We start from the raw sequence: 17262 nt of genomic DNA on the forward strand, positions 1-17262 counted from the left end.
GACGTAGAGTTGCACGCAGCAGCTGGAGAATGGAAACTGTAACTCAATAAAGACTTTTACTTAATGACCGTTGGCTAGCGTGATCCTCTGTGAGCTAGGATCTTGAAGCAACTCTGACAAATGTGGTTACTTTCTAAAATGTATAAATTGTTGCTAAAGTGGCATACCAAAGATGAAAAAGTTAAATCGGTAATGATACATTTGGCACAAGATATTGGGCATAATATCCAATTTTCATCTTGGGAAAAATTATGGAGGGTTAGAACTGCTTCAAATGTTTGTTGGAAATGCAAAGAGAAAGAAATTTGGTGGACAAAAGCATTCTGAGAAATGATTTATAATAAATTGAAAAAAATGTTTAAAGTAACGTTTGCGAAAAATCCAGAGTCTTTTATTAGGTGTTAAATAGTGGGTAGACATGGCAGACAACACAGCAATTTCTCCAAAGCAGCTCTTTATTTGTAAGCTGGAACAGAACAGAATAGCAAACAGCTCAGCCGGCCTGCTTTTATAAGCAGCCGGCTGTCAACATTGTAGCAACAACAACCCAGGGTTTCCCGCCTAAAGTAACTGATGTGGATCTGTGTGAAAACTATATACTATACACGATACTCCAGGTGGCCAGGGTGAGAACTTCAATACATAACACCAGGTATTTTAGGTGCAGAAATTCCAAAGGAGCAGAAATGACTATTTATGTAGGCGATGACAGCAGTGTGGATACTATTGCAAAGAAGATAAAGTCCTGAGCAGAGATGAATGGTTGATATGGCGAAATTGGAAATTGACTGGGAAAATCAGAAACCAGGAAGAGACTAAATTTAAGAAAGAATAGGAAAAAATTATATTGTATAAGCTACTAAAAACTTTAGCAGGATTTGAGAAATGCTTTTAATGTACAAAAAAAATGGTAGAAAGATTATTTTTATTTTAAAAAAAGAGATAAAATAAGGGAAGCAGCTGGGGAGGGAGGTTGATAATGGGAACCATGGAAGGGTGGAGGGGAGTCGAAGGATTCAGAGAATCCTAAATGATGATTAATGTCTGAATTTAAATTTGTTATGTAAAACTTAATAAAAATATGTTTTCATTTAAAAAAAGGATAATGTTCCAAGTATAATAATACTTTATTATAATAATAAAGTGCAAATATATAGATATAGCTAGCAGTATGCAGTAGAGCTGCATACCAAATTTGGTCAAATCCCAAACTCAATCAAACCAGTTCAAGGCACAGATCCACCTTCCCTGATAAGGGTTCCATGACAAATCTAAGCTCCAATTCCCTCCACACAAAGCAGCCCATCATATGCCCATCAAAGCACTTTGCCCATTCAGTGACCGGAATGGGATGCTCTATCCCATACCAATAGTCAACTGAGGGCCAGATAACAGTTGACCTTAACTGCATAGTTCTGTGCAGGTTTCTTTTCTTCATCCCTTCACAAACTGCAGATGCAGAGTTCCTGATTTAGTTTGCAAATTGAGCATATAGGAGGACCTTGCTGTGGCCCTGGCCCCTGACTCTGGGGTTGCGGCACTCATCTCGCTTTACTGGCTGAGGGAGCCAGCGTTTGTCTGCAGACAGCTTCCGAGTCATGTGGACAGCATGACAAAGCCGCTTCTGGCGAACCAGAGCAGCACATGGAAACGCCATTTACCTTCCTGCCGGAGTGGTACCTATTTATCTACTTGCACTTGACGTGCTTTCAATCTGCTAGGTTGGCAGGAGCAGGGACCGAGCAATGGGAGCTCACCCTGTCATGGGGATATGAACCACGGACCTTCTGATTGGCAAACCCTAGGCCCTGTGGTTTAGACCACAGCACCATCCATGTCCCAGTCCACCCTAACCTTATACCGTAACCCTAAACCCTACCCCCAACCTGACCCTAACTCCTAAACCGTAGGACACCCCTTACCCCCTAAACCACAGATACTTCTTGCACCATTAGGGTTAGGGTTGGGTTTGAGTTAGGGTTAGGGCCAGGGTTAGGGTAATGATTACAATCAGGGTTAGGGTTAAGTTAAGAGTTAGGTTTAAATTAGAATTAGGGTTAAGGTTAGGTTTAGGGTTAAATTAGGCTTAGGTTTAGGTTTAGGCTTAAGTTTGGGTTAGGGTTAAGGTTAAGGTTCGGGATAGGGTTGGGTTTAAGTTAATATTAGTGAGCGCTAGGGTGAGGGTGAGGGTTAGGTTTGAGTTAGGGTGAGCATTAAGGTTAAGACAAAAAAAATTCCTTCCAGTAGCACCTTAAAGACCAACTAAGTTAGTTCTTGGTATGAGCTTTCGTGTGCATGCACACTTCTTCAGTGTGGAAGGAATTTTTTTTGTTTTGACTATGGCAGACCAACACGGCTACCTATCTGTATTAAGGTTAAGGTTTGGGATAGGGTTGGGTTTGAGTAAGAGAAGAACAGCAGCAGGAGCAATATAATTATATTATTTATACTCCACCCATCTGGCTGCGTTTCCCAAGTCACTTGTGGCCACTTTCACTAAAAGGTAAAAACATGAGCGGATGCTCATGAATGCTCATGAATTCAGAAACTCTCAATTCCCATAGAATTCCCAAAGAAGACCTGGGAATTGTAGCTCTGAGCTTCTTTACAGAGGGTTGGACTAGATGACCCTTGGTTTCCCTTCCATCTCTACCATTCCATCTCTACCATTCTAGGATGCTCCCTCTCTCTCTCTCGATGTTGGGCGAGGGCAGGGGTATCGGAAGGAGGTGCCGCCGGAGGAGAGGCAAGAGGACAGGAAGGGGAGGGAAACGGGCGAGGGCAGGGATACCGGAAGGAGGTTCCAACCGGAGGAGAGACGAGCGGAAAGGGAGGGGAAAAGGCGGAAGAGGCGCTGCGACGCTGGGCCAGCAGAGACGTGCCGAGCCAGGCTGGCCCTCTCTCTTTCTCCCAGCCGCTCTCTCTCGACCCCGCTCTCCCCAGGGTGCAGCCCTGCCCCCCGCCCCGCCCTCACCTGCCTTTCTCCCCCAGTGGCTTTCTTCTAGTGCCGCCATTTTGGGCTGTGCTGCCGCCATGTTGAGCGAGGGCAGGGGTACCGGAAGGAGGTGCCACAGGAGAGGCAAGAGGAGAGGAAGGAGAGGGAACTGGGCGGAAGACGCTGTGCTGCCGCCATGTTGGGCGAGGGCAGGAGTACCGGAAGGAGGTGCCACCGGAGGAGAGGCAAGAGGACAGGAAGGGAAGGGGAAAGGGGGGGAGAGAGGCGCTGCGACGTTGGGCCAGCAGAGACGTGCCGAGCCAGGCTGGCCCTCTCTCTTTCTCCCAGCCGCTCTCTCTCAGGGGGCAGCCCTGCCCCCCGCCCTGCCCCCCGCCCCCACCTGCCTTTCTCCCCCAGTGGCCTTCCTCTCGTGCCCCTTTGTGGAGGGATGGTGCAGGTGGGCTGCGGAAGCCAAACGGAGCCTCTCGTGGGCGAGGAACTGCAGCTTGCCGCCCCTGCCTCACGCGCGACCACAACAGCAACACGCGCGAAGGTGGGGGCCGGCCTTCTCCCTCGCAGGAGAGAGCGACTCTGCGCGCGCATAGGGTTCGCGCATCTCATATATGCTTACACAGGAAGGGAGGTATTTTGTTAAGAGCATTCAAAAAATATGATGTCATGCCTACCAATGGAAGTGACACAGTCCAGAATCAAGCTACCTGCACCTGCCACCTCACTCTGTCTGGCTGGGGTGGGGAACCTGGGGTCCTCCAAAAGTCGCAGGACTAGGTCTCCCATCAGCTTCAGCCAGCATGGGAGATGCAACGCCCAGAATTGCAGCTATGCATCTTTGGCTCACCTGTCCATTGCCCCATCCCCATCCTCTTGCATGTCATCTTACCACATGTTACATGGACTGCCACTTTCACAAAGAAGTCAAACTACAACAATTGGAAATGAGCCCAATCAGAGCTTTATCATCTTCATTTTATGTAGATGGAACCCAAAACTCCTTTTTGCTTTCGTTGGGGGCTACTCTGGTGCACACCCAAAAACTACCATGCGATTTGAAATAAGCCCAATCAAAGCTTATTCGTCTTTCTACGCATATGGAAGCGAAAAGACGGTGTTTTGTTATTTTGGTATGCCTTTTGCGATTTGGTATGCCTAATTCACTCTGTGATTTCTGGGTGAATGTGCACTCTAACCACCAAAACAACAATTGAAAATGAGCCCAATCAGAGCTTTATCATCTTCATTTTATGTAGATGGAACCCAAAACACCTTTTTGCTTTCGTTGGGGGCTACTCTGGTGCACACCCAAAAACCACCATGCAATTTGAAATAAGCCCAATCAAAGCATATTAGTCTTTCTACGCATATGGAAGCGAAAAGACCGTGTTTAGTTATTTTGGTCTCATTACATACCTTTTCCGATTTCTGGGTTAATTTTGCATTAACACCAAAGAACACAACTTGAAATAAGCGAAATCCAAGATTCTTCTTTCTACGGACTTGGAACGCAAAACAACCTCTTTTGCATAGTTTAGACTTATTACACTTTGCTTTGCTGTTTGTGGGTGAATGAACAAAGAAAGAAAAATCAAAGCTGATTCGTCCACTTTCTATTGCGATGGAAACAAAACACCTATTGTCAGAGCTGGCTCCAGGTCCCAGCTCACAGAGGACCAACGCTAGCCGGCAGTAATGTACAAAAGTCTTTATTGAAGTACAGTTTCCATTTCCAAACCGGAGCGCCCCAGCTCTACGTCTTAGAGCTAGACCGGCGAAGCTCCATCTGAGTCTCCGCCCCCTGTACACCAGTTTAAGACTCTAACCTTACTCCACCTCTTCCGTCTCTCCTTTCTCCTCTGGGTCCTTCTACCCCCCGGGGTCCCTTCAGTCCTGGATTCTTCTGACGCTGACGCTGACCCCCCTGAGTCTCCTCCCTCCTTTCGGCGGGCTTTAGGACCTGGCTCCCTATCCGGGCTGCCCACTGCGCCGCCCTCTTGTACATTTGAACTTTGCGCGCGCGCCCAGTCTCCGACCTACCTTTTGACCGTTTCCTCGCTCTCCGATGGAGGTGTGGCCAATCCTGACTCATGTCCTCCCGCTGGCGGTGCGCCGCCTGATCCCGATGCCTGGGACTCCTCCCCCCTACTGCGCTCTGGTGGAGAAGCTGGTCCTGATTTCCAACTGCTGCTCTCTGAGTCCCCTCTTGCCCCTTCTTCCTGGGGTGTCCCCCTAGGCACCCCCCTTGCTCTGACCATGGGAGCCCCTTTCTGTGAATCCTCCGAGTCGCTGGAGAGACTCAGAGACCTCGGACGGCTGTCATCGCTAACATTTCCTTCAGATTCCTCCCCCTCGGTCTCTATTTCCTCCCTCTCCTGTGCCTCTGCTCCTGAGCCCCTGACACCTATGCATGAATTGGGCTGATAACAAACATTTCAGTCTGCGATTTCTGGGTGAATGTGCATTCTAACGCCAAAAACACCAATTTGAAATAACCCCAATCAGAGCTTTAACATCTACTTTTATGCAGATGGAACCCAAAACGCCTTTTTGCTTTGGTTGGGGGTGACTCTGGTGCACACCCAAACAACACAATGCGAATTGAAATAAACCTAAACATAGCTTATTTGTGTTCTTTCCACGCATATGGAAGTGAAAAGATGGTGTTTTGTTATTTTGGTCTCATTACATACCTTTTGCGATATCTGGGTTAATGTTGCATTAACACCAAAGAACACAACTTGAAATAAACGAAATCCAAGATTCTTCTTTCTATGTAGTTGGAACGCAAAACCTCTTTTGCCTAGTTTATACCTATTACACTTTGCTTTGCTATTTGTGGGTGAATGAACACCGATAGAACAATTAAAGCTTGTTCGTCCTCTTTCTATTGAGATGGAACCAAAACACCTATTCTTGTTTTGGGCTGATAACAAACATTTAACTGCGGTTTTTGGGTGAATGTGCATTCCATCCCCCAAAACAACAATTGGAAATAAACCCACCTTCTTTTTATGTAGATGGAACTCAAAACTCCTTTTTGCTTTGGTTGGGGGCGATTCTGGTGCACACCCAGAAAGCACCATGCGAATTGAAATAAGCCGAATCAAACCTTATTCGTCTTCTTTCTACGCATATGGAAGTGAAAAGATGGTGTTTTGTTATTTTGGTCTCATTGCATACCTTTTGCGATTTCTGGGTCAATGTTGCATTAACACCAAAGAACATAACTTGAAATAAGCGAAATCCAAGATTCTTCTTTCTATGTAGTTGGAACGCAAAACAACCTCTTTTGCCTAGTTTAGACTTATTACACTTTGCTTTGCTATTTGTGGGTGAATGAACACTGAAAGAACAATTAAAGCCAGTTCTCCTCTTTCTATTGAGAGGGAACCAAAACACCTATGCTTGATTTGGGCTGATAACAAACATTTAACTCTGCGGTTTTTGGGTGAATGTGCATTCTATCCCCCAAAACAACAATTGGAAATGAGCCCAATCAGAGCTTTATCATCTTCATTTTATGTAGATGGAACCCAAAACACCTTTTTGCTTTCGTTGGGGGCTACTGTGGTGCACACCCAAAAACCACAATGCAATTTGAAATAAGCCCAATCAAAGCATATTCGTCTTTCTACGCATATGGAAGCGAAAAGACGGTGTTTTGCTATTTTGGTCTCATTACATACACTGCGATTTCTGGCTTAATGTTGCATTAACACCAAAGAACACAACTTGAAATAAGCGAAATCCAAGATTCTTCTTTCTACGTAGTTGGAACGCAAAACAACCTCTTTTGCCTAGTTTAGACTTATTACACTTTGCTTTGCTATTTGTGGGTGAATGAACAAAGAAAGAACAATTAAAGCTTGTTCGTTCTCTTTCTATTGCGATGGAACTAAAACACCTATGCTTGATTTGGGCTGTTAGGCATTTCACTCTGCGTTTTCTGGGTGAATGTGCATTCTAACCCCAAAAACACGAATTTGAAATAACCCCAATCAGAGCTTTAACATCTACTTTTATGCATATGGAACCCAAAACGCCTTTTTGCTTTGGTTGGGGGTGATTCTAGTGCACACCCAATCAACACCATGCGAATTTAAATAAGCCAAATCAAACCTTATTCGTCTTCTTTCTACGCATATGGAAGCAAAAAGACAGTGTTTTGCTATACTGGTCTCATTACATTGCGATTTCTGGCTTAATGTTGCATTAACACCAAAGAACACAACTTGAAATAAGCGAAATCCAAGATTCTTCTTTCTATGTAGTTGGAAGGAAAACAACCTCTTTTGCGTAGCTTAGACTTCTTACACTTTGCTTTGCTATTTGTGGGTGAATGAACACTGAAAGAACAATTAAAGCTTGTTCGTCCTCTTTCTATTGAGAGGGAACCAAAACACCTATGCTTGATTTGGGCTGATAACAAACATTTAACTCTGCGGTTTTTGGGTGAATGTGCATTCTATCCCCCAAAACAACAATTGGAAATGAGCCCAATCAGAGCTTCATCATCTTCATTTTATGTAGATGGAACCTGTCAGAGACTGCCTCCAGGTCCCAGCTCACAGAGGACCAACGCTAGCCAGCGGTAATATACAAAAGTCTTTATTAAAGTACATTATCCATTTTCAAACCCTAGCGTGCGTCTCTACGTCTAGACACTAGACCGGCGAAGCTCCGTCTGAGTCTCCGCCCCCTGTACACCAGCTTAAGACTCTAGCCTTACTCCACCTTTTCCGTCTCTCCTTCCGCCTCTGGGTCCTACCACCCCCCGGGGTCCCTTCCTTCCTGGACGCTTCGGAGGCGGACCCCTCGGACTCTTCCCCCTCCCTTCGGCGGGCTTTAGGACCTGGCTCCCTTTCCGGGCTGCTCATTGCGCCACCCTCTTGTACATTTGAACTTCGCGCGCGCGCACTGCCTCCGACCTTCCTTTTGACCGTTTCCTCGCTCTCTGATGCAGGCGTGGCTAACCCTGACTCATGTCCTTCCGCTGACGGAAAGCTGCCTGATGCCGCTGCCTGGGACTCCTCCCCCCTACTGCTCTCCGGTGGGGAAGCTGGTCCCGATTTCCAGCTGCTGCTCTCTGAGTCCCCCCTGGCCCCTCCTTCCTGGGGTGTTCCCTCTGGCAACCCCCTAGCTCTGACCACGGGAGCCCCTTTCTGTGAATCCTCCGATTCGCTGGAGAGACTTAGAGACCTCGGGCAGCTATCATCGCTAACTTCTCCCTCGGATTCCTCCCCCTCGGTCTCTAATTCCTCCCTTTCCTGTCCCTCTGCTCCTGAGCCCCTGACAGAACCCAAAACACCTTTTTGCTTTCGTTGGGGGCTACTGTGGTGCACACCCAAAAACCACAATGCAATTTGAAATAAGCCCAATCAAAGCATATTCGTCTTTCTACGCATATGGAAGCGAAAAGACGGTGTTTTGCTATTTTGGTCTCATTACATACACTTTGCGATTTCTGTCTTAATGTTGCATTAACACCAAAGAACACAACTTGAAATAAGCGAAATCCAAGATTCTTCTTTCTATGTAGTTGGAAGGCAAAACAACCTCTTTTGCCTAGCTTAGACTTATTACACTTTGCTTTGCTATTTGTGGGTGAATGAACACCGAAAGAACAATTAAAGCTTGTTCGTCCTCTTTCTATTGCGATGGAACTAAAACACCTATGCTTGACTTGGGCTGATAACAAGCATTTCACTCTGCGATTTCTGGGTGAATGTGCATTCTAACCCCAAAACCACCAATCTGAAATAACCCCAATCAGAGCTTTAACATCTTTTATGCAGATGCAACCCAAAACGCCTTTTTGCTTTGGTTGGGGGTGATTCTGGTGCACACCCAAACAACACCATGCGAATTGAAATAAGCCAAATCAAACCTTATTCGTCTTCGTTCTACGCATATGGAAACAAAAAGACAGTGTTTTGCTATACTGGTCTCATTACATTGCGATTTCTGGCTTAATGTTGCATTAACACCAAAGAACACAACTTGAAATAAGCGAAATCCATGATTCTTCTTTCTATGTAGTTGGAAGGAAAACAACCTCTTTTGCGTAGTTTACACTTATTACACTTTGCTTTGCTATTTGTGGGTGAATGAACACCGAAAGAACAATTAAAGCTTGTTCTCCTCTATTGAGAGGGAACCAAAACACCTATGCTTGATTTGGGCTGATAACAAACATTTAACTCTGCGGTTTTTGGGTGAATGTGCATTCTATCCCCCAAAACAACAATTGGAAATAACCCCATCTTCTTTTTATGTAGTTGGAACCCAAAACTCCTTTTTGCTTTGGTTGGGGGTGATTCTGGTGCACACCCAAACAACACCATTCGAATAGAAATAAGCTAAATCAAAGTTTATTCGTCTTCTTTCTAGGCATATGGAAGCGAAAACGGTGTTTTGCTATTTTGGTCTCATTACATACACTGCGATTTCTGGCTGAATGTTGCATTAACACCAAAGAACACAACTTGAAATAAGAGAAATCCAAGATTCTTCTTTCTATGTAGTTGGAACGCAAAACAACCTCTTTAGCCTAGTTTAAACTTATTACACTTTGCTTTGCTATTTGTGGGTGAATGCACACCGAAAGAACAATTAAAGCTTGTTCATCCTCTTTCTATTTCGATGGAACTAAAACACCTATGCTTGATTTGGGCTGATAACAAGCATTTCACTCTGCGAATTCTGGGTGAATGTGCATTCTAACGTCAAAAACACCAATCTGAAATAACCCCATTCAGAGCTTTAACATCTTTTATGCAGATGCAACCCAAAACGCCTTTTTGCTTTGGTTGGGGGTGACTCTGGTGCACACCCAAACAACACCATGCGAATTGAAATAAGCCAAATCAAACCTTATTCGTCTTCTTTCTAGGCATATGGAAGCAAAAAGACAGTGTTTTGCTATTTTGGTCTCATTACATACACTTTGCGATTTCTGGATTAATGTTGCATTAACACCAAAGAACACAACTTGAAATAAGCGAAATCCAAGATTCTTCTTTCTATGTAGTTGGAAGGAAAACAACCTCTTTTGCGTAGTATACACTTCTTACACTTTGCTTTGCTATTTGTGGGTGAATGAACACCGAAAGAACAATTAAAGCTTGTTCGTCCTCTTTCTATTGCGATGGAACTAAAACACCTATGCTTGATTTACGCTGATAACAGGCATTTCACTCTGCGATTTCTGGGTGAATGTGCATTCTAACCCCAAAAACACCAATTTGAAAAAACCCCAATCAGAGCTTTAACATCTACTTTTATCCAGCTGGAACCCAAATCGCCTTTTTGCTTTTTTGGGGGGTGATTCTGGTGCACACCCAAACAACACCATGCGAATTGAAATAAGCCAAATCAAACCTTATTCGTCTTCTTTCTACGCATACGGAAGCAAAAAGACAGTGTTTTGCTATACTGGTCTCATTACATTGCGATTTCTGGCTTAATGTTGCATTAACAACAAAGAACACAACTTGAAATAAGCGAAATCCAAGATTCTTCTTTCTATGTAGTTGGAAGGAAAAATTTGCTTTGCTTTGTGGGTTAATGAACACCGAAAGAACAATTAAAGCTTGTTCTCCTCTTTCTATTGAGAGGGAACCAAAACACCTATGCTTGATTTGGGCTGATAACAAACATTTAACTCTGCGGTTTTTGGGTGAATGTGCATTATATCCCCCAAAACAACAATTGGAAATAAGCCCATCATCTTTTTAAGTAGTTGGAACCCAAAACTCCTTTCTGCTTTGGTTGGGGGTGATTCTGGTGCACACCCAAACACCATGCGAATTGAAATAAGCCAAATCAAACCTTATTCGTCTTCTTTCTACGCATATGGAAGCAAAAAGACAGTGTTTTGCTATACTGGTCTCATTACATACACTTTGCGATTTCTGGCTTAATGTTGCATTAACACCAAAGAACACAACTTGAAATAAGCGAAATCCAAGATTCTTCTTTCTATGTAGTTGGAAGGAAAAATTTGCTTTGCTATTTGTGGGTGAATGAACACCGAAAGAACAATTAAAGCTTGTTCTCCTCTTTCTATTGAGAGGGAACCAAAACACCTATGCATGAGTTGGGTTGATAACAAACATTTAACTCTGCGGTTTTTGGGTGAATGTGCATTATATCCCCCAAAACAACAATTGGAAATAAGCCCATCTTCTTTTTATGTAGTTGGAACCCAAAACTCCTTTTTGCTTTGGTTGGGGGTGATTCTGGTGCACACCCAAACACCATGCGAATTGAAATAAGCCAAATCAAACCTTATTCGTCTTCTTTCTACGCATATGGAAGCAAAAAGGCAGTGTTTTGCTATACTGGTCTCATTACATACACTTTGCGATTTCTGGCTTAATGTTGCATTAACACGAAAGAACACAAATTGAAATAAGCGAAATCCAAGATTCTATGTAGTTGGAACGCAAAACAAACTCTTTTGCCTAGTTTACACTTATTACACTTTTGCTTTGTGGGTGAATGAACACCGAAAGAACAATTAAAGGTTGTTCGTCCTCTTTCTATTGCGATGGAACTAAAACACCTATGCTTGATTTGGGCTGATAACAGGCATTTCACTCTGCGATTTCTGGGTGAATGAGCATTCTAACCCCAAAAACACCAATTTTAAAAAACCCCAATCAGAGCTTTAACATCTACTTTTATCCAGCTGGAACCCAAAACGCCTTTTTGCTTTGGTTGGGGGTGATTCACGTGCACACCCAAACAACACCATGCGAATTGAAATAAGCCAAATCAAACCTTATTCGTCTTCTTTCTACGCATATGGAAGCAAAAAGACAGTGTTTTGCTATACTGGTCTCATTACATTGCGATTTCTGGCTTAATGTTGCATTAACACCAAAGAACACAACTTGAAATAAGCGAAATCCAAGATTCTTCTTTCTATGTAGTTGGAAGGAAAACAACCTCTTTTGCGTAGTATACACTTCTTACACTTTGCTTTGCTATTTGTGGGTGAATGAACACCGAAAGAACAATTAAAGCTTGTTCGTCCTCTTTCTATTGCGATGGAACTAAAACACCTATGCTTGATTTACGCTGATAACAGGCATTTCACTCTGCGATTTCTGGGTGAATGTGCATTCTAACCCCAAAAACACCAATTTGAAAAAACCCCAATCAGAGCTTTAACATCTACTTTTATCCAGCTGGAACCCAAATCGCCTTTTTGCTTTTTTGGGGGGTGATTCTGGTGCACACCCAAACAACACCATGCGAATTGAAATAAGCCAAATCAAACCTTATTCGTCTTCTTTCTACGCATACGGAAGCAAAAAGACAGTGTTTTGCTATACTGGTCTCATTACATTGCGATTTCTGGCTTAATGTTGCATTAACAACAAAGAACACAACTTGAAATAAGCGAAATCCAAGATTCTTCTTTCTATGTAGTTGGAAGGAAAAATTTGCTTTGCTTTGTGGGTTAATGAACACCGAAAGAACAATTAAAGCTTGTTCTCCTCTTTCTATTGAGAGGGAACCAAAACACCTATGCTTGATTTGGGCTGATAACAAACATTTAACTGCGGTTTTTGGGTGAATGTGCATTCTATCCCCCAAAACAACAATTGGAAATAAGCCCATCATCTTTTTAAGTAGTTGGAACCCAAAACTCCTTTCTGCTTTGGTTGGGGGTGATTCTGGTGCACACCCAAACACCATGCGAATTGAAATAAGCCAAATCAAACCTTATTCGTCTTCTTTCTACGCATATGGAAGCAAAAAGACAGTGTTTTGCTATACTGGTCTCATTACATACACTTTGCGATTTCTGGCTTAATGTTGCATTAACACCAAAGAACACAACTTGAAATAAGCGAAATCCAAGATTCTTCTTTCTATGTAGTTGGAAGGAAAAATTTGCTTTGCTATTTGTGGGTGAATGAACACCGAAAGAACAATTAAAGCTTGTTCTCCTCTTTCTATTGAGAGGGAACCAAAACACCTATGCATGAGTTGGGTTGATAACAAACATTTAACTCTGCGGTTTTTGGGTGAATGTGCATTATATCCCCCAAAACAACAATTGGAAATAAGCCCATCTTCTTTTTATGTAGTTGGAACCCAAAACTCCTTTTTGCTTTGGTTGGGGGTGATTCTGGTGCACACCCAAACACCATGCGAATTGAAATAAGCCAAATCAAACCTTATTCGTCTTCTTTCTACGCATATGGAAGCAAAAAGGCAGTGTTTTGCTATACTGGTCTCATTACATACACTTTGCGATTTCTGGCTTAATGTTGCATTAACACGAAAGAACACAAATTGAAATAAGCGAAATCCAAGATTCTATGTAGTTGGAACGCAAAACAAACTCTTTTGCCTAGTTTACACTTATTACACTTTTGCTTTGTGGGTGAATGAACACCGAAAGAACAATTAAAGGTTGTTCGTCCTCTTTCTATTGCGATGGAACTAAAACACCTATGCTTGATTTGGGCTGATAACAGGCATTTCACTCTGCGATTTCTGGGTGAATGAGCATTCTAACCCCAAAAACACCAATTTTCAAAAACCCCAATCAGAGCTTTAACATCTACTTTTATCCAGCTGGAACCCAAAACGCCTTTTTGCTTTGGTTGGGGGTGATTCACGTGCACACCCAAACAACACCATGCGAATTGAAATAAGCCAAATCAAACCTTATTCGTCTTCTTTCTACGCATATGGAAGCAAAAAGACAGTGTTTTGCTATACTGGTCTCATTACATTGCGATTTCTGGCTTAATGTTGCATTAACACCAAAGAACACAACTTGAAATAAGCGAAATCCAAGATTCTTCTTTCTATGTAGTTGGAAGGAAAACAACCTCTTTTGCGTAGTATACACTTCTTACACTTTGCTTTGCTATTTGTGGGTGAATGAACACCGAAAGAACAATTAAAGCTTGTTCGTCCTCTTTCTATTGCGATGGAACTAAAACACCTATGCTTGATTTACGCTGATAACAGGCATTTCACTCTGCGATTTCTGGGTGAATGTGCATTCTAACCCCAAAAACACCAATTTGAAAAAACCCCAATCAGAGCTTTAACATCTACTTTTATCCAGCTGGAACCCAAATCGCCTTTTTGCTTTTTTGGGGGGTGATTCTGGTGCACACCCAAACAACACCATGCGAATTGAAATAAGCCAAATCAAACCTTATTCGTCTTCTTTCTACGCATACGGAAGCAAAAAGACAGTGTTTTGCTATACTGGTCTCATTACATTGCGATTTCTGGCTTAATGTTGCATTAACAACAAAGAACACAACTTGAAATAAGCGAAATCCAAGATTCTTCTTTCTATGTAGTTGGAAGGAAAAATTTGCTTTGCTTTGTGGGTTAATGAACACCGAAAGAACAATTAAAGCTTGTTCTCCTCTTTCTATTGAGAGGGAAACAAAACACCTATGCTTGATTTGGGCTGATAACAAACATTTAACTGCGGTTTTTGGGTGAATGTGCATTCTATCCCCCAAAACAACAATTGGAAATAAGCCCATCTTCTTTTTATGTAGTTGGAACCCAAAACTCCTTTTTGCTTTGGTTGGGGGTGATTCTGGTGCACACCCAAACACCATGCGAATTGAAATAAGCCAAATCAAACCTTATTCGTCTTCTTTCTACGCATATGGAAGCAAAAAGGCAGTGTTTTGCTATACTGGTCTCATTACATACACTTTGCGATTTCTGGCTTAATGTTGCATTAACACGAAAGAACACAAATTGAAATAAGCGAAATCCAAGATTCTATGTAGTTGGAACGCAAAACAAACTCTTTTGCCTAGTTTACACTTATTACACTTTTGCTTTGTGGGTGAATGAACACCGAAAGAACAATTAAAGGTTGTTCGTCCTCTTTCTATTGCGATGGAACTAAAACACCTATGCTTGATTTGGGCTGATAACAGGCATTTCACTCTGCGATTTCTGGGTGAATGAGCATTCTAACCCCAAAAACACCAATTTTCAAAAACCCCAATCAGAGCTTTAACATCTACTTTTATCCAGCTGGAACCCAAAACGCCTTTTTGCTTTGGTTGGGGGTGATTCACGTGCACACCCAAACAACACCATGCGAATTGAAATAAGCCAAATCAAACCTTATTCGTCTTCTTTCTACGCATATGGAAGCAAAAAGGCAGTGTTTTGCTATACTGGTCTCATTACATACACTTTGCGATTTCTGGCTTAATGTTGCATTAACACGAAAGAACACAAATTGAAATAAGCGAAATCCAAGATTCTATGTAGTTGGAACGCAAAACAAACTCTTTTGCCTAGTTTACACTTATTACACTTTTGCTTTGTGGGTGAATGAACACCGAAAGAACAATTAAAGGTTGTTCGTCCTCTTTCTATTGCGATGGAACTAAAACACCTATGCTTGATTTGGGCTGATAACAGGCATTTCACTCTGCGATTTCTGGGTGAATGAGCATTCTAACCCCAAAAACACCAATTTTCAAAAACCCCAATCAGAGCTTTAACATCTACTTTTATCCAGCTGGAACCCAAAACGCCTTTTTGCTTTGGTTGGGGGTGATTCACGTGCACACCCAAACAACACCATGCGAATTGAAATAAGCCAAATCAAACCTTATTCGTCTTCTTTCTACGCATATGGAAGCAAAAAGGCAGTGTTTTGCTATACTGGTCTCATTACATTGCGATTTCTGGCTTAATGTTGCATTAACACCAAAGAACACAACTTGAAATAAGCGAAATCCAAGATTCTTCTTTCTATGTAGTTGGAAGGAAAACAACCTCTTTTGCGTAGTATACACTTCTTACACTTTGCTTTGCTATTTGTGGGTGAATGAACACCGAAAGAACAATTAAAGCTTGTTCGTCCTCTTTCTATTGCGATGGAACTAAAACACCTATGCTTGATTTGGGCTGATAACAGGCATTTCACTCTGCGATTTCTGGGTGAATGTGCATTCTAACCCCAAAAACACCAATTTGAAAAAACCCCAATCAGAGCTTTAACATCTACTTTTATCCAGCTGGAACCCAAATCGCCTTTTTGCTTTTTTGGGGGGTGATTCTGGTGCACACCCAAACAACACCATGCGAATTGAAATAAGCCAAATCAAACCTTATTCGTCTTCTTTCTACGCATACGGAAGCAAAAAGACAGTGTTTTGCTATACTGGTCTCATTACATTGCGATTTCTGGCTTAATGTTGCATTAACAACAAAGAACACAACTTGAAATAAGCGAAATCCAAGATTCTTCTTTCTATGTAGTTGGAAGGAAAAATTTGCTTTGCTTTGTGGGTTAATGAACACCGAAAGAACAATTAAAGCTTGTTCTCCTCTTTCTATTGAGAGGGAACCAAAACACCTATGCTTGATTTGGGCTGATAACAAACATTTAACTGCGGTTTTTGGGTGAATGTGCATTCTATCCCCCAAAACAACAATTGGAAATAAGCCCATCATCTTTTTAAGTAGTTGGAACCCAAAACTCCTTTCTGCTTTGGTTGGGGGTGATTCTGGTGCACACCCAAACACCATGCGAATTGAAATAAGCCAAATCAAACCTTATTCGTCTTCTTTCTACGCATATGGAAGCAAAAAGACAGTGTTTTGCTATACTGGTCTCATTACATACACTTTGCGATTTCTGGCTTAATGTTGCATTAACACCAAAGAACACAACTTGAAATAAGCGAAATCCAAGATTCTTCTTTCTATGTAGTTGGAAGGAAAAATTTGCTTTGCTATTTGTGGGTGAATGAACACCGAAAGAACAATTAAAGCTTGTTCTCCTCTTTCTATTGAGAGGGAACCAAAACACCTATGCATGAGTTGGGTTGATAACAAACATTTAACTCTGCGGTTTTTGGGTGAATGTGCATTATATCCCCCAAAACAACAATTGGAAATAAGCCCATCTTCTTTTTATGTAGTTGGAACCCAAAACTCCTTTTTGCTTTGGTTGGGGGTGATTCTGGTGCACACCCAAACACCATGCGAATTGAAATAAGCCAAATCAAACCTTATTCGTCTTCTTTCTACGCATATGGAAGCAAAAAGGCAGTGTTTTGCTATACTGGTCTCATTACATACACTTTGCGATTTCTGGCTTAATGTTGCATTAACACGAAAGAACACAAATTGAAATAAGCGAAATCCAAGATTCTATGTAGTTGGAACGCAAAACAAACTCTTTTGCCTAGTTTACACTTATTACACTTTTGCTTTGTGGGTGAATGAACACCGAAAGAACAATTAAAGGTTGTTCGTCCTCTTTCTATTGCGATGGAACTAAA

The 17262-nt window shown here is 42.3% G+C and overlaps 1 long non-coding RNA gene across 1 annotated transcript; it reads left to right on the forward strand.

Annotated features, from left to right (window-relative positions):
- The first annotated feature begins 1050 nt into the window (after positions 1–1050).
- On the forward strand, positions 1051–2420 carry LOC144325189 (uncharacterized). The gene is made up of 2 exons (XR_013390526.1): positions 1051–2218; positions 2375–2420. It is a non-coding gene; the product is annotated as an uncharacterized LOC144325189 (long non-coding RNA).
- Positions 2421–17262: the final 14842 nt, after the last annotated feature.

Source organism: Podarcis muralis, chromosome 13 (genome assembly GCF_964188315.1).
Source record: "Podarcis muralis chromosome 13, rPodMur119.hap1.1, whole genome shotgun sequence".
NCBI classification, from domain to species: Eukaryota; Metazoa; Chordata; class Lepidosauria; order Squamata; family Lacertidae; genus Podarcis; species Podarcis muralis.